The 16,145-nt window shown below is 32.8% G+C and overlaps 1 protein-coding gene across 18 annotated transcripts in view; it reads right to left on the bottom strand.

The window, feature by feature from the left end:
• The window catches only part of LOC106880490 (protein hu-li tai shao), a 138,472-nt gene that overhangs the window by 73,437 nt on the left and 48,890 nt on the right, over positions 1-16,145 (bottom strand). The gene's annotated exons all lie outside the window — the stretch shown is intronic.

Consider the following 16,145-nt stretch of genomic DNA (forward strand, 5'->3'; position numbering starts at 1 on the left):
GGGAAATGATCTTATTTGGTATGCTGGGAAGAATTTAATTTATATAATTAGGCTAATTAGTCAGATGCCAGGAGCTAAAATAACACGAGTAGCTATAGATTAAAGAATGCACAACACCAAGTGTTCGAACCCATTACACAGAACCTTGGGTATCTTCTGTCAAAGCTCAGGTTGGGTGATTCCTGCCCAATGGAATTTATTAAATGAAACTAAACTGTGTAAAAGCCTGTCATATATTTATGTGTATTCTTTTATTCTTTTACTTGTTTCAGTCATTTGGCTGTGGCCATGCTGGAGCTGGGCTAGTCTTTATCAACCCCAAGAGGAGGCAAGTCAAAGCTGACCTGTGAGATTTCAACCCTGAAATCTAAAAAAAATCCTCAACAAATCCATCAATATATTTTGTTCAATACTCTCATGATTTTGCCAATCCACCATTCACTGAATAATAATAATAATAATAATAATAATAATGATAATAATAATAATAGTAACAATAAATTCTAACGTAAGCACAACACCAAAGAGGATGTCCCAAGTCAATAAAATAAAGTCAAGTGCCCAAGTACTTTATTTAATTGAAAGCAAAGCCAATCTTGGCAAAATTTCAATTCAGAACATAAAGGACTATCACAAACTACCACAAGGCATTTTGTCCAATGCTCTGACAATTCTGCCTAACTGCTGCCCTCCCAACAATGATGGTGGCAATAATAATAATAATAATAATGTGGTATTAACAGAGAATTAACAGTAGTTCATGCTTTCATTGGATCAAGCAAGTCAATAAAAAGTATAACAAAAATAAATACAAAAGTAAAAACTTGTTTTGCAAAATAAAATAGCAGAAGAAAACTATCCAAGTCTACTTTAGAATTGCATTCTTCAAAATTACATCAAGTATAAGAAAACAATCTACAAACTGAAAACACATGTGGTAGAAATATTTCTGTTTTAAAGTGAATCTACCATAAAGCTGTCTGGCAAATAATTTACAGAAATGTGCAACATCAAATCAATTTTAAAACAACTTTACAATTTGCAAAACTGAAAATATTTGCTATAATTCTTATCAATTCTTTTGTCTTTCACAAGTTGAAATCCTCTTTCTACAACTTGCCATATAATAAAAATGTTGAACCTATTGTACACTAAACCTGGTTGGAAAAGAGTAGAAGCAGGGACAAAATTGTAGCAACAAGTTAAGGACAGCTGAGATAGCAAGGGGACACAAAATATTTCCTCCACTTAAACCTGCTTACTGTGGTCAACTCTCACTTCTGCTCTCAATTAGATCAGATCCTGTAATCTATAAATACTACATGATTTTAGTGATTTTAATAATCCATGTAAAGTAAGAATGATAAAAGATCCATACAGAAACACTGGTGAGAATAACACTTAAAATAAAGGACATGATGCTGACAGTAGTTTTTAGGTCATAACTCTCCTGTGTAAAAAAAAACAAATACATTTTACTTGCTCCAGAGTTTTGGTAGGTTTTTATGAAGGATATTTTTGTTGTAAAAGCCAAGCTATTTTGACGTAGAATGAAACTAATTTGACATCTCTTCTCTGAGTACAGCTTTCTTATCTGGGGTGTTTGCATCACATACCATAGCCAACCGATAAAGATTTTGATTAAAACATAACAGCATCACCAGAACCAGTACACAAAGAGATACTTATCTATCAAAAATAAATGTAATTCCAAAAATTAAACATATTCCTCCTATTAAGTGGCAAATATTTCCAGGAGTGTCAATTTTCATTCCACAATTTACTAATCATATAAAATGCCTAACAAAACAGGGTTTATTGCTTGATTTATGAATTGTCATAATTAAACGTCCTAATTATGACAGTGTAGCTAAATAAAAATTATTTTTAGACCAAGTTGAGTTTTAATAATTTTAGTCCCATTAAAGCCACTCGTTTTCGAGATGAATGAAAAAACGGACAGGAATGAAGTCAGGATTGAGAAGAAGATCATGTTGGTGTAGATTTGGCCATTAGTCTTTAGCCAGGAAAATCAAATAATACAAAATACAGCATCCAAGCCAATCTTTATGAAATTATTTCTAGTCTTGTTCTAAATCAGCTTTGGGGGTTATAAGGCCCATTAAGAAGATCCAATACAGTACAAGTTTCACTGAGAACAGCTGGGAAGTTCTAATGGCACTGAAGCTAATGAGACCCAACAATGTTAAAAGTTCACTTCTTTTTTTGGTTGTTAGAGCAACATTTTCTCTCTAATGGTTGGAACCACAAAACAGTTTTAGAGCAACACCAGAAATAGTGGTAAATATAAAATTCATTCATTTAGATGACACACACACAATTTTAAAATTTCTTAGAAGATATTTATGAAACTACAAGGAAAAAAAATCCTCTTTGCAAAGAATCAACCTTAAAATGCCATCCAGCATAGAAACCAGTGAAGAATGTGAAATGGGAAAATGCAACAACATTTATTCAACATTTTATAAGAGCAAACCTTCATTTGGAATGTTTCCAGTTGGCAAGTACAGTATTTATGGTAGGAAAATGTCACAGTTCAACGTAATTGCAGACTTAGCAAATATGTTTGTCGATTTCTTACTGATAAGAAATAACATTTTAAATTTTAATTCAATTAATATAGAAAAATTATATCATAACAACATTATAATATGGAGTACCATGTATTCTATGATGGAGCACTGTACAGTATAATATCCAAGTGTAAAGCAAAAAGTTTGGCTTTTTATTTATCAGAGACAGAGTAAAGTAACTCCTTCTGTAATCATTGTTTGTATGAAGCAATGTATGGAGGATAGAGTGAAGTGTAATATCTCAAATCAAACAAGTAACAGCCTTTAATCTGCTGGATGATTCCACTACACAGCATAATTGTTTTTAGTCAGAGCACCATCTACTTGGAAACAAGTCTAGTAAATCAGAAATCCTTCCTATGCTCTCAATTCTGTCCTTATGGGGGAAACACAGAATATGTTTAAGTTTTATGATAATGACTTGGCACATTAAGAATGTTGAAGATTTAAACTGCTTCACTTGAAACTCTCAACAAGAAATGCCATTGCTAAAACTTAGCATTGCTTTGGTCAACCTACAGCCCTTAAATGAAGATGTTGCTTGAATTTAAGGGAATTAAAACTAGGGTAGGATGGCTTGACAGGAACTGGCAAAGCCAGGGACTGCACAAGGGTTCTACAGTCTCTTTTGGCTTGGTTCCTACAGCTGGATGCCCAGCACTTTTTACGTGGCACAATGTGTTGATATGATTTTACAGCTTATTTCAGCTCCATTCACCAAATCAAATTCAACAGGAGATATTTTACTAAGATAAACATTACATTCCTTCCTGATATTTTCTCATAAGTATTTACCATGTTACTATGAAATTCCTAGCAAGCAGATTAAGGTTGAATTGTTAACATTTCATTTGTTAAGATTGTGGGATTAAGTCAATATAAAACAAGATTTATCATTTAGAAAAGTAATAAGTGTCTCATTAAGAAGTATTTGTATACATTTGTGTAATGAGTCAGTTGTCAAGTGTTTTGTTTAGACTTGACGAGGTGTGTGTGTGTGTGTGTGTCTCGACATTAATGAACCTAATGTTTCATTAGAGAATGTTGGTAACATTTAAAAGTACCATCAGATTATCTCAATCTGTTTAACTTAGAAAAACCAAACCAGTAAAGCATTCGAGAGACGCAGAGAATTAAAGAAAAAATATTCATCTCCAGTTATTCCCTTTTTCCTGATGAACGAGCAAAAATATAATTTTGGTTGAAATTCCATTATTCCAAACAGGAAAATCTACAGGCTAGAAAACCCCTTGCCTGTTCACATTCACCCCCACCCCATACAATTACTTGGGTCTTTTTTAAAATCTAAATTGCAATTATGGAAAATAATTTCATGAAAAGTATTATTGTATAAGATATGAGAACTATTATAATAAATTAGCCTAACAACCATTTAAAACAGAGGTTCTCAACTATTTATGGTGGTGAACCACTGCCCCACAGCCATTCAATGTTTAAAAAATCCTATTATACTTTTATAATTAAATATTATTAGGAAAAAAATACTGTGTGTATTGTAGAAGTCAGCAATTTATTACAGATAAATTTTAACAACAAAATCTTACATGGACTTCAGTTGAAAACCACTGCTTTAAAATAAAGTGAGTTTAACAAAAATTAAAAAAGAAACATCTTTTTTTTAATTAATCCTGAGGGAAATGCTATATTATCAATCAATAAAGATTAATAGAGCTTTCAGGATTATCTCAAACATTATATAATTCAAAATTAACTCTAAAATCTAAATCTATGAAACTGCTTGAGAAGGTTTGTGTAAAATACATGAAACACTTTGAAATGAGGAACTTGTTTTAAAACTAAAAAACAATGCTAAATTTCAAAACAAAATGATTTTTACATCATTTTGTAACGAGAAAATCAGCTACATGATCAAACAGTGGATTTCAAATAGAAGCTCAGCGTTAATGCTATACATATATATATATATATATATATATATATATATATATATATATATATATATATATATATGTATATATATATATATATATGTATATATATATATCTTTTACTTGTTTCAGTCATTAGACTGCAGCCACGCTTAAGCACCAACTTGAAAAACTTTAGTTAAACAAATCAGCTCCAGTACTTATCTTTTTTAAAGCTTGGTTTTTATTCTATTGCTCTCTTACACACGCACACAGAATTTCCATCTACCAAATCCACTCACAAGGTTATAGTAAAAAATACTTGCCCATGGTGCCACACAGTAGGAGTGAACCCAGAGCCTTGTGGTTGAAAAGCAAACATTTTACCACACAGCCACACCTATATATATGATGTATGATTCATGACATTTTTGTAGCCAGATCAGAAATATTAAAACAGAATTTACAATAATACAATAAAATATATCCTAACAAGAATAAAATATCTGATCTGAAAGACATCATTATTATAGCACAGAAGCTAAAGGTATAAGTGGACTGGTATAAAAGGAGGGAAGAGAGGTTTTGCAGTCTCCAGTTCCAGACCCTATCAATGTTTTGTTTTCTTTTCTTTTTAACAATATGCTTTTCATGATTTTATTATGAAACGAAAAGAAAGTCTTGGCTAAGAGATTGAAAGAAAAAAAAGAAGTCCCCACCACCAAAAACATAATGTTCACATTTCTGTATTTAGCAAATTGCTTTCTATTTTGAGACTTGTTTCTTGCAAACAGCAATGACTAAGGATCATTCACACCAGAATTCTAAAAAGCTTCCAAACAAATTATGTTTATGAACACAGAAAACAAAGACTCCTTCAGAAACAGAAACAAAAACCAAAACGGTTTCACCTTCTTCCTCCCTAAATACATTTTGGACTTGAAAAGTTAATGAAATAATTTACTGGTTGTAGCTACATGTTCATGTAATCTTTTGAAAAGCTCAACAAAAGACAATGAAGGCTGTTGATGACACAACAACAGATACCTGTTTAAAAAAGAAGAAACTCTTTCTGCTATGTGTGTGATAATTCAAAATAGAGCTGAGCCAACTTTTGAACTTGTCTTGGCAACAAGACCTAATTTTAGCCATTAAACTCATCAGGCTACCATGCCTTACCAGCAACCAACCAATCTCTTAAATAATTCCCAATTTCCTATTCTGATGTTACTCATGTGTATAGCCCAAAGTCATGGCTACTAGATCACTTTCATCATCAATTTCTAATTATGAAAGTATGAGGAGTTCCTGGAATTCTGGGTTTTACCTTAATCACAGAAGAGTAGATATTACCAAGCTGTCTCCACACTCAGTCAACATAAACCAATGACAATAAGGTCAGTCAATTGTATATATCTTGGGTTCATTCAGAACTTGAATATTAAGAATTCCCTTAAGAAAGTCCAAAATCATGCCAGGAAGGTACACCTAAGCACAACAGATGTTTTAGCTTCAAATACAAATATATATATATATATATATATATATATATATATATATAGGATGAAGAATGCCAAGTAAAGCAAAAAGTAAAAGGGTAATAAATAGAAGATGAAAAGGAGAGTATACTTTAATCCAGTATTCTAAAATAATGTAACATGGTATAATATAAAAAAAGGTTAAAAGTAGTATTTCTCTATTATAACAAGTCAATCAATGATGATTTAATGTAGAAAACCATTACCAGTTTCAGAAATCATTTTCTAATCAATATATTCTTTCATATCCATGACTCATGTGTATACAAGAGTCATGAAAATGCAAATAGTATGAGATGCATTCTCCAAAAAGTAACCAACATGTAAAGAAGTACCATAGTTTGAACCCTCATCCTAAGGATACAGTCCCTTTAGTCTTATTTATCACTGATGTTTTACGATCGAGTATGCTTGTGCACTCATAATCAAGTTGATTAAATTAACCTTTCTCAAAATCTTTTAATTGACCTTGTCTAATTTTATCATAGCTTTAGATCATACTGTTTCCTTATCTAAAGGTATTAATTTCTGCAATTTTCATTCATTTGACAAGATCTATGACCTTCATTTGTGTTTGTTCTGCTCTTAATATTAACCTGTATGTTAGGTCTCAATGACCGATTACAGAGCTGTCTTTTTTTAACAGCTGCATTGTTTAGAAACCTACCAAGAGCAATGAGTTGTTACAGGAAAAAACAGAAACATCTCCAATATAACTGTCTCTAGATACAAACACCGAGGATAATATATAAAAATAAGTAGATATTAAGTTTTAATACAGTTTAATCCAAAAACTGTAGGACTTCTGTTACTAGTGAGAAAAACAGAACTATTCCCAGACGATTTTTAAAAAATACTAAATCTTTATTTTAAGTCTTAAAAACGTACTGACATGCACCACATCAGGTTTTAAATTATACATTTTAAACTTGTATATTATGTATGCATTTCCTCAGATATACACTTCCACATCCCTTTACAAATAACAGTTTCTCTATTCTACTTTGCTACTTTGAGAGCCTTGCTGCAGCTGAAGATGACAAAACAAGCAGGAATCAACTTCCAAGACTTAAGCAACTCAGTTGTTTAAGAGTTCTATGACAGTTCCAGCTTTATTTTTGGATTAGTAAATGCAGGTGTTATTTGTTAGAAAAGAATTTTTATCTGATATACATTTTAATTTTAGCTCAGGAGTCATGTACTTAGATGGAATTTGACAACTAGTAACTACAATCTATTTGCTAAAAGACAGCAGAATCAGAAAAGTTGAGAGTAGCCAGTCAAATATTGTTTCCATATCGTTTTAATTTAAAACAAAAAAAACAAAAAAAAACGAGTAGCAGAATGTAATTCTAACTTGTAGAACCTCAATCCATTGCAACAAATAGGAATTACAAAACTAAACGAAAGAGCTGTTGTGGAATAATTTGTGATGGATCTGTCAGGAAAAGGAATGTAGTATAAGGAGCAGATTATACAAGAATCTGCTGCTACTGAAAAATATTGCAAGGGTAAGAAGAAAAAAATGTATTCTCATAGACAAAACAGTTATTTTTAAAAAAAGGACTAGAAACAAGGTCATGAATATCAGAATGTTTAATTGACATCAACCAGAGACAAGTTGAGTTAATAAACTAAAACACTTGTATCAATGTTATCTATTTTCTCCGAAAGGGAAGCAGGATTATTCACAGTTTCCAATATGAATATAAATGGGAAAAGAAAACAATGAAACGAGCATAAATTAAATACGACTGGATTGCTTGCTGCAGCCAGTGTTTTCCTCCTCTGCCTCCTCCAAATAACTACTGCAGTGTTTAGTGGTGGTGGGGACTTGACAAACACGCACACACACACACACACACACACACACACACACACACACACACACATAGGAAAAGGAGACTATGGAGAAGCAGGACAAGGTTCCTTTTTGTTTTTTTTCTTCCTATTAGCACATTTATAATGGTGTAAGCATATATCTCTGCCGAGCCAAAAGGTTTTCTACATAATGAGAGAAAGATGAAAGCTAACAGCATTAAAGGAAAAACATACAAGTAAATGTTGTTGTCTCCCCCTCCTCCCCCGTCCCCACCATTGGACATTGATGATTCATGCCTGCAAACATTTACTAGCCTTAAAAATGGCGTAAGCAGAAATTATAGAGAGGCTTGAGTGCAGCAGGACAGGTTGTTGAAGAAATCAGCCAGCCATTGCAGACAGACAAATCAATGGTAACATCAATTTTTGTAGCAGTAGGCTTGCTGCTGCTGCTGCTGCTGCTGCTCATTGATAACCATAGCAACCGAGTGCACAATGGAAAATGCTTCCGCTACCAACTGTAATAATATATTAGTCATCTGCTGCTGAGAGTGAAAGCTTATGAATGTGTTCATGGGTGATGTTCAAGAACAGACAGGTTAGTGACAACAGTTGCAACATCAATATTATTATTATTATTATTATCATCATCATCATCCACTTGATTAGTAAGTAGAAGGTGAAATAAAACAATGTAATTATTCATTAAGATATAAAACAAAATTTATTAAGACAAATCAAAATGTAAGTACAAATTAATTATTTAAAACAATATCATTAAGTGGTCTGTGGAAACTTAAATGAATGCTTTTGCTAAATGCTAATAAACTAAATTATACTTTATCAGTCTACATCTTGAATCCTAGACAAATATTCTTTTCTACTCGAGGCACAAGGCCTGAAATTTTGGGGGGAAGGGGTCAGTCAATTAGAACAACCCCAGTACACAACTGATACTTAATTTATCAACCCTGAAAGGATGAAAGGCAAAGTCGACCTTGGTGGAATTTGAACTCAGAACGTAAAGACAGACGAAATACCGCTAAGCATTTCGCCCGGCTTGCTAACATTTCTGCCAAATATTGACAGCGCACACACAGTTGGGTTAATTTACTTACATAATTACAGTGACATATTTAATTACAATGTACACTGCTAATTACAATTACATGTAATTTACAAAGTGTTTTATATAATTCTCTTTCAATTGCAAAAGTTATTAGTTTAGCTCTTGTGAGGGAGAATATCTCTGAAAGAGACAGAGTTTGGAATAGAAAAACAAGAAACAAAAACACAACAAACGAGTCTGAAAATTAGCAGTTTTCACTTGTTAATATTTTTTATCAAAATTTCTTACTGCAGTAAAAAGAAAAAGTTCATTATATATAATCCTCTGTTACTAACAATTTTTACATACGAGTCTTCATCCTAATTAAATAAGCTTATTTTGATGTTAGTAATTTCCTAGCCCCATATTCCACTATGGTATAAAAAGCCAGGGCAAGAATAATGTAGAGTTGTATCCCTTAGCAAGTGCATTAATGGTTGGAAACCTAGACTACCTCTGAACAACAACAATATGCACGTGCTTATGAAATCAATTTTAGGCTAGATTTTTAATTTATGAAAAGAATTTCTAATTAAAAACAAAGATTAAAAGGAATTATAATGTTTAGAGAAGGATTCCAAAATGCTACGTCAGCATCAGTTTGAAGAACCTAATGTCTAACAACAAAGCGAGATGAATTCTGGAAATAGGAACGAGCACTTTCACAGCTAAATATGTTTATAAGAATGCTTAAAAGTGAATAGTTTTGAAACATTTCTAAAAATTAGCAATTAGTAATTTCTGAAGTGTTTAGAAAATTTAGAAAACAAGTTTACAAGCCAAAGAATTTCCTTGAAGTCATTGATTCCACTGTTTTGGTTAGAAACAGATGGCAGAGGGTTGAATAGAAACCAAAAGTTTGAAGACTGGTTATGAAATGTTGCTTTTCACTGTCCAACCCAGATTCTAACAACTTTGATGTACCATTGTGTTCAGGTCTGTTTCTCATTCTATCTTTTTCCCAGACATTAACAACCTTCACCTCAAACCACACAAACATCCTAGGTGAGTGACGCTATCATTCACTCCATTTACGATCCACTATATTTTATATCACCATCATAGTAGACAGACATGAGCCGGAGGGTTAACTATATTATTAGTTAGAATCACAGAGTAAAATTAATTCAATAACAGTATATAAACTCTAACTTAGGTCAGTAGTAAAAGGAGGAGAAGGAGGAGGAAGAGGAGACTTTCTTCTTCAAATAATTTCCATTTGGATTCTCTCCAACATCTCAACATAACTGAGCTTTTATACAGCAATGTAAACAGACTAATCTAGATGTGAGCATATTTAGGATAGCATGACTTTGGACTAAAAGCTAAAAATTACCAAGATGAAATTCTATCATAGTTTTGATAAAGAACAGAAGAGGGAAAAAAGTTTTTGGAAGCAGCCTGTGTGTATGATTGCACAAGTGGGTTTGTTTCTACATACAGTTATGAATTATTTTGAAGTTACATTAATGTAATAAAGATGAAAGACTACATAGCATTTTTATAACAAATCATAGATAAAAAAAATTTTAATGTATTTATTTAAATTTTAACCACTGGGACTTAAAAATGAGAAGAAATAAATGACAAATAAATAGCAAGAAAGAGAAAATGATGATGAATTACCGTATTTTAATGTGTATAAAGAATCCTTTTTTTGTCAAAAATTAGGTTAAAAAAAATATGGGAGTTTCTTATACATGGATAGTATTATAATCCCCTACAAAACCTTTTTTCTAAATTTTAAACCCCCAAATTAGGGGGTTCGTTATACATGTTAAAATATGGTATATGTTTTTAGTGCAAACAAGAAAGAAATTTGCTGTTAGAAATTTAAAACAGAGTTAAACAGGTTGAGAGAGTTTAAAACAAGTTTAATTTTTCTTCAAAACCCAAAACTACAAATCAGTAAGCCACAGAGTTTTATGTTGAATTCTAAGGTCCAAGTGAATGAAGAAGCTAACTCCTTACTAATTAAGCCAAATACTCCAGACAGGAATTTTTTCCTCAACAAGTTTCAAAAATAGTCAAGAGACACTAATTTAGTTACAAATCAATAAAAAAAAAAAACTGCATTTCAGTTTGTCGCAGAATGCAAAATAGAAAGCAAATGGAACATTGCAATGTCTGTGATTAAAGCAGAAGATGCAAGTGAAATAAAGAAAAGATTATTGTGAAAGTGAAAGAAAGAATGAAAAAAAAGGCCAATTCAGATCTTAGAAAGTTATTGATTCAGACAAAATTGTAAGAAAACAAAATAACAGTTGAAATAAGAATCAAGAACCATTAGTTAAATAAGGAACAATGTTGGTAATGACAAAATGGGGAAAGAATTTCAACAATGATGGTACCGGAAAAACAAAAAAAAAAATGAATACCAATTTTTTTCTTCTTTTTTCTCACTAGTTGTGAGCTCAAGAGTTGTGGTCATGCTGGAGCACTGCCATTGGCTTTTCTACACTTTCACTACTTGAAACCTCCTCTGATATGTGGCATTTGGTGAATGAAGGACTTGGATTTTGCTGCCCTCATCTGTGTTGCCTACCATGAAATAGGCTGGAAGGTTTTCCAAGTCATTTTCATACTGTCGTCTATGGATTCAGAATTTTGTTTAACTACTGGGCTTTCTCTCTATAATTCTCCCAATCCAGTTAGAAATTGATGGAATGCAGCTAATCCAAAATCATAAAAATAAGAATATTGCATGAATTTGAGTGAAATTTGCCAATACAACATAATGATTATTGTTGGTTTTTCTTGTTACATCACTTTTCAACCTACGAAGGTAGGTTGAATACAAGTTGATTGCAAAAGTGTTTTCACAGATATTTACAAGATTCTTGGACATCAAGTTCCTATCTCCAGTTAGTTTCTGTAACTTGGAAGCTGCTGAACTCTCATTTAAAAAAAGCATTCCAAAATATACCTTCACCTATTCCATTCAAAGTTTTTTTTAACACTCAACAAATTAACGTGCCCCCTCACCAGTACACAGAAACCTAGATTTATCATTCACTAATGAAAGCATTGATGTAATATCAATTACATGATAAACTGCACTCCTGGTCACAGTCAATAAATCCCAATAGCATTTAGCTAAACTGGTGTTTATAGATGCACTGAAACATTACTGATTATTTTCTCCAAGCCCACCTCTTTTTCTTTCATTAATTCATTAATAAATGATCCTTTCTACCCTAGTAGTAAATTTGAGAACACACTTTGGAAAACACCCCATAGCATTGGTATCACACACAGGCTGTGGGTAGCAAAACCTGTTACTCATGCAAGATTCCAAGACTTACAACAAAATCCAAGTTAAAAAGAATATAATAATAAATTATAACAACCACAATAATAATCCTACCACTCACAAGTAAGAAAGGGTTGAATATTGATGCTGAATAACAGTTTATGACTTTTACATTTATGGAGAGAGAAAACAGAATTTAGAAAAATAAATATTAAATATAGCATGAAATAGCTTGTACTTTTGAAGACTGATTAATAGCAAAATGATAAGATGACACCAGAAGAGAAAGAAAACAGTAACAAATGTACAAGTAGAGATAGTTTCACACAAATAAACCAGACAATACTGACAAAAAAAAAAAAAATCAGATTACAGAAATCAATATCAGATATATCTGCAGACTTAATCTAACTAGTTCAAACTTAGCAGGTCAACTCATCCAAATTTGTACTCTAGATTTTAGCAATAATAGAAACATTCATATGTCTAGCCTAGAAAGAAAATCACCTTGAAGGAATTTATACTTTAAACTGTAAGTGTATTTCACAGTTCTATATTTAAGAGAGGAGGAATTATGTATATTATTTACATTTGACGGATATTTGTAAGTGTATTTGTTAGAAAATATTTTTGACTCCAGTGAAAAAAATCTAATTCTTTATGGTAAGCGAGATGTAGATGAGGTGAGACGAAATGAATGAGTTTCGTATTTCAAGTACAACTGAGAAAGGGAAAACTCGAGAGAGAGAAATGTAGAGAGTTTTATGTGCAAAGAACAAAATGGGAGTATTTAACTATCATCTAATTGTTAACAAAGTATTAAATTGCAGGATAGCAAGAGGTTTAAATCCATTTATTTAAATAATACTAACAGATAAAAATCAAACAAATACTTTTTAACTTAATCTTTAACAAATTTGGAAATGTTATGAGGAAAACAAATGTGTTACTTCTTTTTTGGTCATAACAATTGAATTCCATTAAAATATGCAGGAATAATTCTTTAAGATTTTCAACTTTTATTTTCAAAGAATATATATATTTGATTATAAACACTCATTTCAAGAATAGTTTTCTAAAAGAAAGCAGTTTTTAGAGTCAACAGAAATCTATCTGAATCAGTAAAGGTTTATGGTAGTGAACTACAATGTCATATCAAACAAAAATAACCACTAATATTAGGTGCCTCCCCCACACATACACTGACATATGTGCCTACACAAACATACACGACCACTTGAAACTCCTTGTCTTCAGTACCCAACCCAGATATATGAGATTTTCTTTTGCTTTAGTGGTAGCAAGATAAGTTAGAGACATCCGGCTCTTAACTATAGTTTACTTATAAAAATAAATGAAAAACAAACTTCCAGCCATTAAAGATCAAATTTTGCTAGAGCTGGCAATATTGTTGGATAAGGCAACACTCGCCCAATCAGTGATAGACAAACAGCTTTAGAACTAGAATAAAAAGAGAATTCAAATCCTGAAGATTATTTCCTTTATCTAGTTTTCAATGTTAATATGGATGAATTTATTATTAGATGATAGGCACAGTTTACAGATAGTGGAAACAAATTTTAATAGCAACATACCATTCTTATTGCTCATCATTATTTAACATCCATCTTCCATGCAACAAGCTTGGGTCGGATGATTTGACAGGATCCAACAAGCAAGATGAGTGTGTTGGGCTCCAATGTCTGCTTTGACATGGTTTCTATAGACAGATGCCCCTCCCATTGCTAACAATACAAAGACATTCTTGACTGAGTGGAGCTGTAGACGAGAAGGAGATGGCAGTCTGCAATGGGTTGAGAAGCTAAAGTATGCTAGAGGGACAGGCACAGGTGTCTTGCTAAAGGGAAGATAGATGGCTACTATTAGAGGGAAGACTGAAGGGGGTACAACAAAACATACCATGGTTCAAATGGTTTCATAGCTGTAACCAATGGCCTACTACTTTAGATTCAATACTCCTGGGCCCTTGTTACATATTCTGGTACTGTATCCTTTTCTAGGCACAGGACCATTTGGTTTAATAAAAGAAACATAACTGAATCAACTTTAGTGACCCAAACAGGATTTGAACTCAGACCATACAGACATCAAAATACTATATACAACAGTTTACCAATGTTTGACCTAGAGGAGGTTAAAATTTACCCAACAGCAGCAACCTGGATTTCAGTAATAAGCAGGGAACATTGATAAAATCTAAAAGCTCTAGTAAGACAAACGAACATTGGTGATGTTGGTGCCTTCTGCTGGTGATGATGGAGTTCTTCATTTCTTTGTAGTGCAACAGACCACAGGAGGGAACATAATGCCTTACTTTAGTAAGAATGGCAAGGAATCAAAAAGAATCAAAAAGATAAAGAAATTCTACACCCAAGAGAACAAACCAATATCATCATTGAAGGAACATTGGGAGATGGGATCATTAAACAAGTCTTTAACCCTTTCGTTACCAACCCGGCAGAAACTGGCTCTGGTTCTGAGTACAAATGTCTTGTTTTCATAAGTTTTGAATTAATATCTTCCAACAAAATTCCGTGCTGCACGGAATTTTGTCAGTGAACAGGTCGCAGTCTCAAAGTGATGAAAATATTTTGGCAAATTAAATTTAAATGTTGAAGTGAATCTAACAGTTTTTGTGTGTTTCTTAAATGGCTTATAAACACATTCCATGCTGCAAATGATAACTAAGTTATTTTACTAAATTCTTTGTTGTATTTAAAGTAACTGAACGAAACACAGAGCATCTCAAAATAAATACAGTAATGAAAGGGTTAAATCACTTTAACAAGTTGACATCCATACAACAATCATTTCATTGCATAAATATTAATAGCAATGATGATTTTGACAAAGCACAAAGTGAATATTTGCAAGAAATGGGAACAGTTAATTAGCAGGACTTACTTCATTCTTCTCAGTTGAGTTAAAGGGAAAATGGATTTCAACAGGATTTGAAGTCCAATTGAGAAAATATTCACTATCAAACTAGACATCCTAGAGTAGTAGGTCAGGTTATTTGCCATTGGTACTAATATTTCCAATGATAATTCCAGAAGGAAGTAAACTGATTGAATGTCAATCATTGATAAATAAGGTAGGCTAAGAAAAACCAATCAATAAAATAGTGAAAACTGAGACCAAGAGAGCTGGTGTCAGAAGAAATGAAAAGTAGATGCTCTCCACTTATATTAGAACCAATATATGAAAGGCAGAGGCAATTGTGGAGCCTAATTGTTCTCAGAGACACAGATTCTTGGTAAAGCTTTGTCTTGTTCTAAGGCAGTGGGTCTAGAATTTCTTGTAGCTCAGAACTCTTCCCCCACCCCATAACTTAGTGCACTCCCTTGTAACAGAGTACTCCCTTTCACCAAATGGGGGGGGGGGGAAGTTTATCATAACCATGTGATGTGCATGGATGTGGACAGCTGTGTGAAGAAGTGTCACACTCTAATGGTGGAGAGAACCTGTGGAAGAAGTAGACCCAGGAAGACATGGGAATGAGGTAGTGAAATAGGATCTTCGAATGCTGGGCCTCACGGAGCTAATGACAAATGACTGACACCTCTGGCGATATGCTGTGCTTGAGAAGACCCATCAAGCCAAGTGAGATTGTAGTCAGAGCCAATGCCAGTGCTGGTGTCACATAAAAAGCACCCAGTACACTCTTGAAGTGGTTGGCGTTAGGAAGGGCATCTGGCTGTAGAAAACCATGCCAAATCAGACTGGAACTTAGTGTATCTCCCCAACTCACCAGTTTTCAGTCAAACCATCCAACCCATGCCAGCATGGAAAGCGGATGTTAAATGACTTTTGATATGAAGAAAAAAGAGCATAAAGGAAGCAGGTAATTACATTGAGAAATACAAAATACTATCAAGTTAAAACTGAAGCTGGGAAGAAAATAAACAATAATATTTAATG

Source organism: Octopus bimaculoides, chromosome 14, assembly GCF_001194135.2.
Source record: "Octopus bimaculoides isolate UCB-OBI-ISO-001 chromosome 14, ASM119413v2, whole genome shotgun sequence".
NCBI classification, from domain to species: domain Eukaryota; kingdom Metazoa; phylum Mollusca; class Cephalopoda; order Octopoda; family Octopodidae; genus Octopus; species Octopus bimaculoides.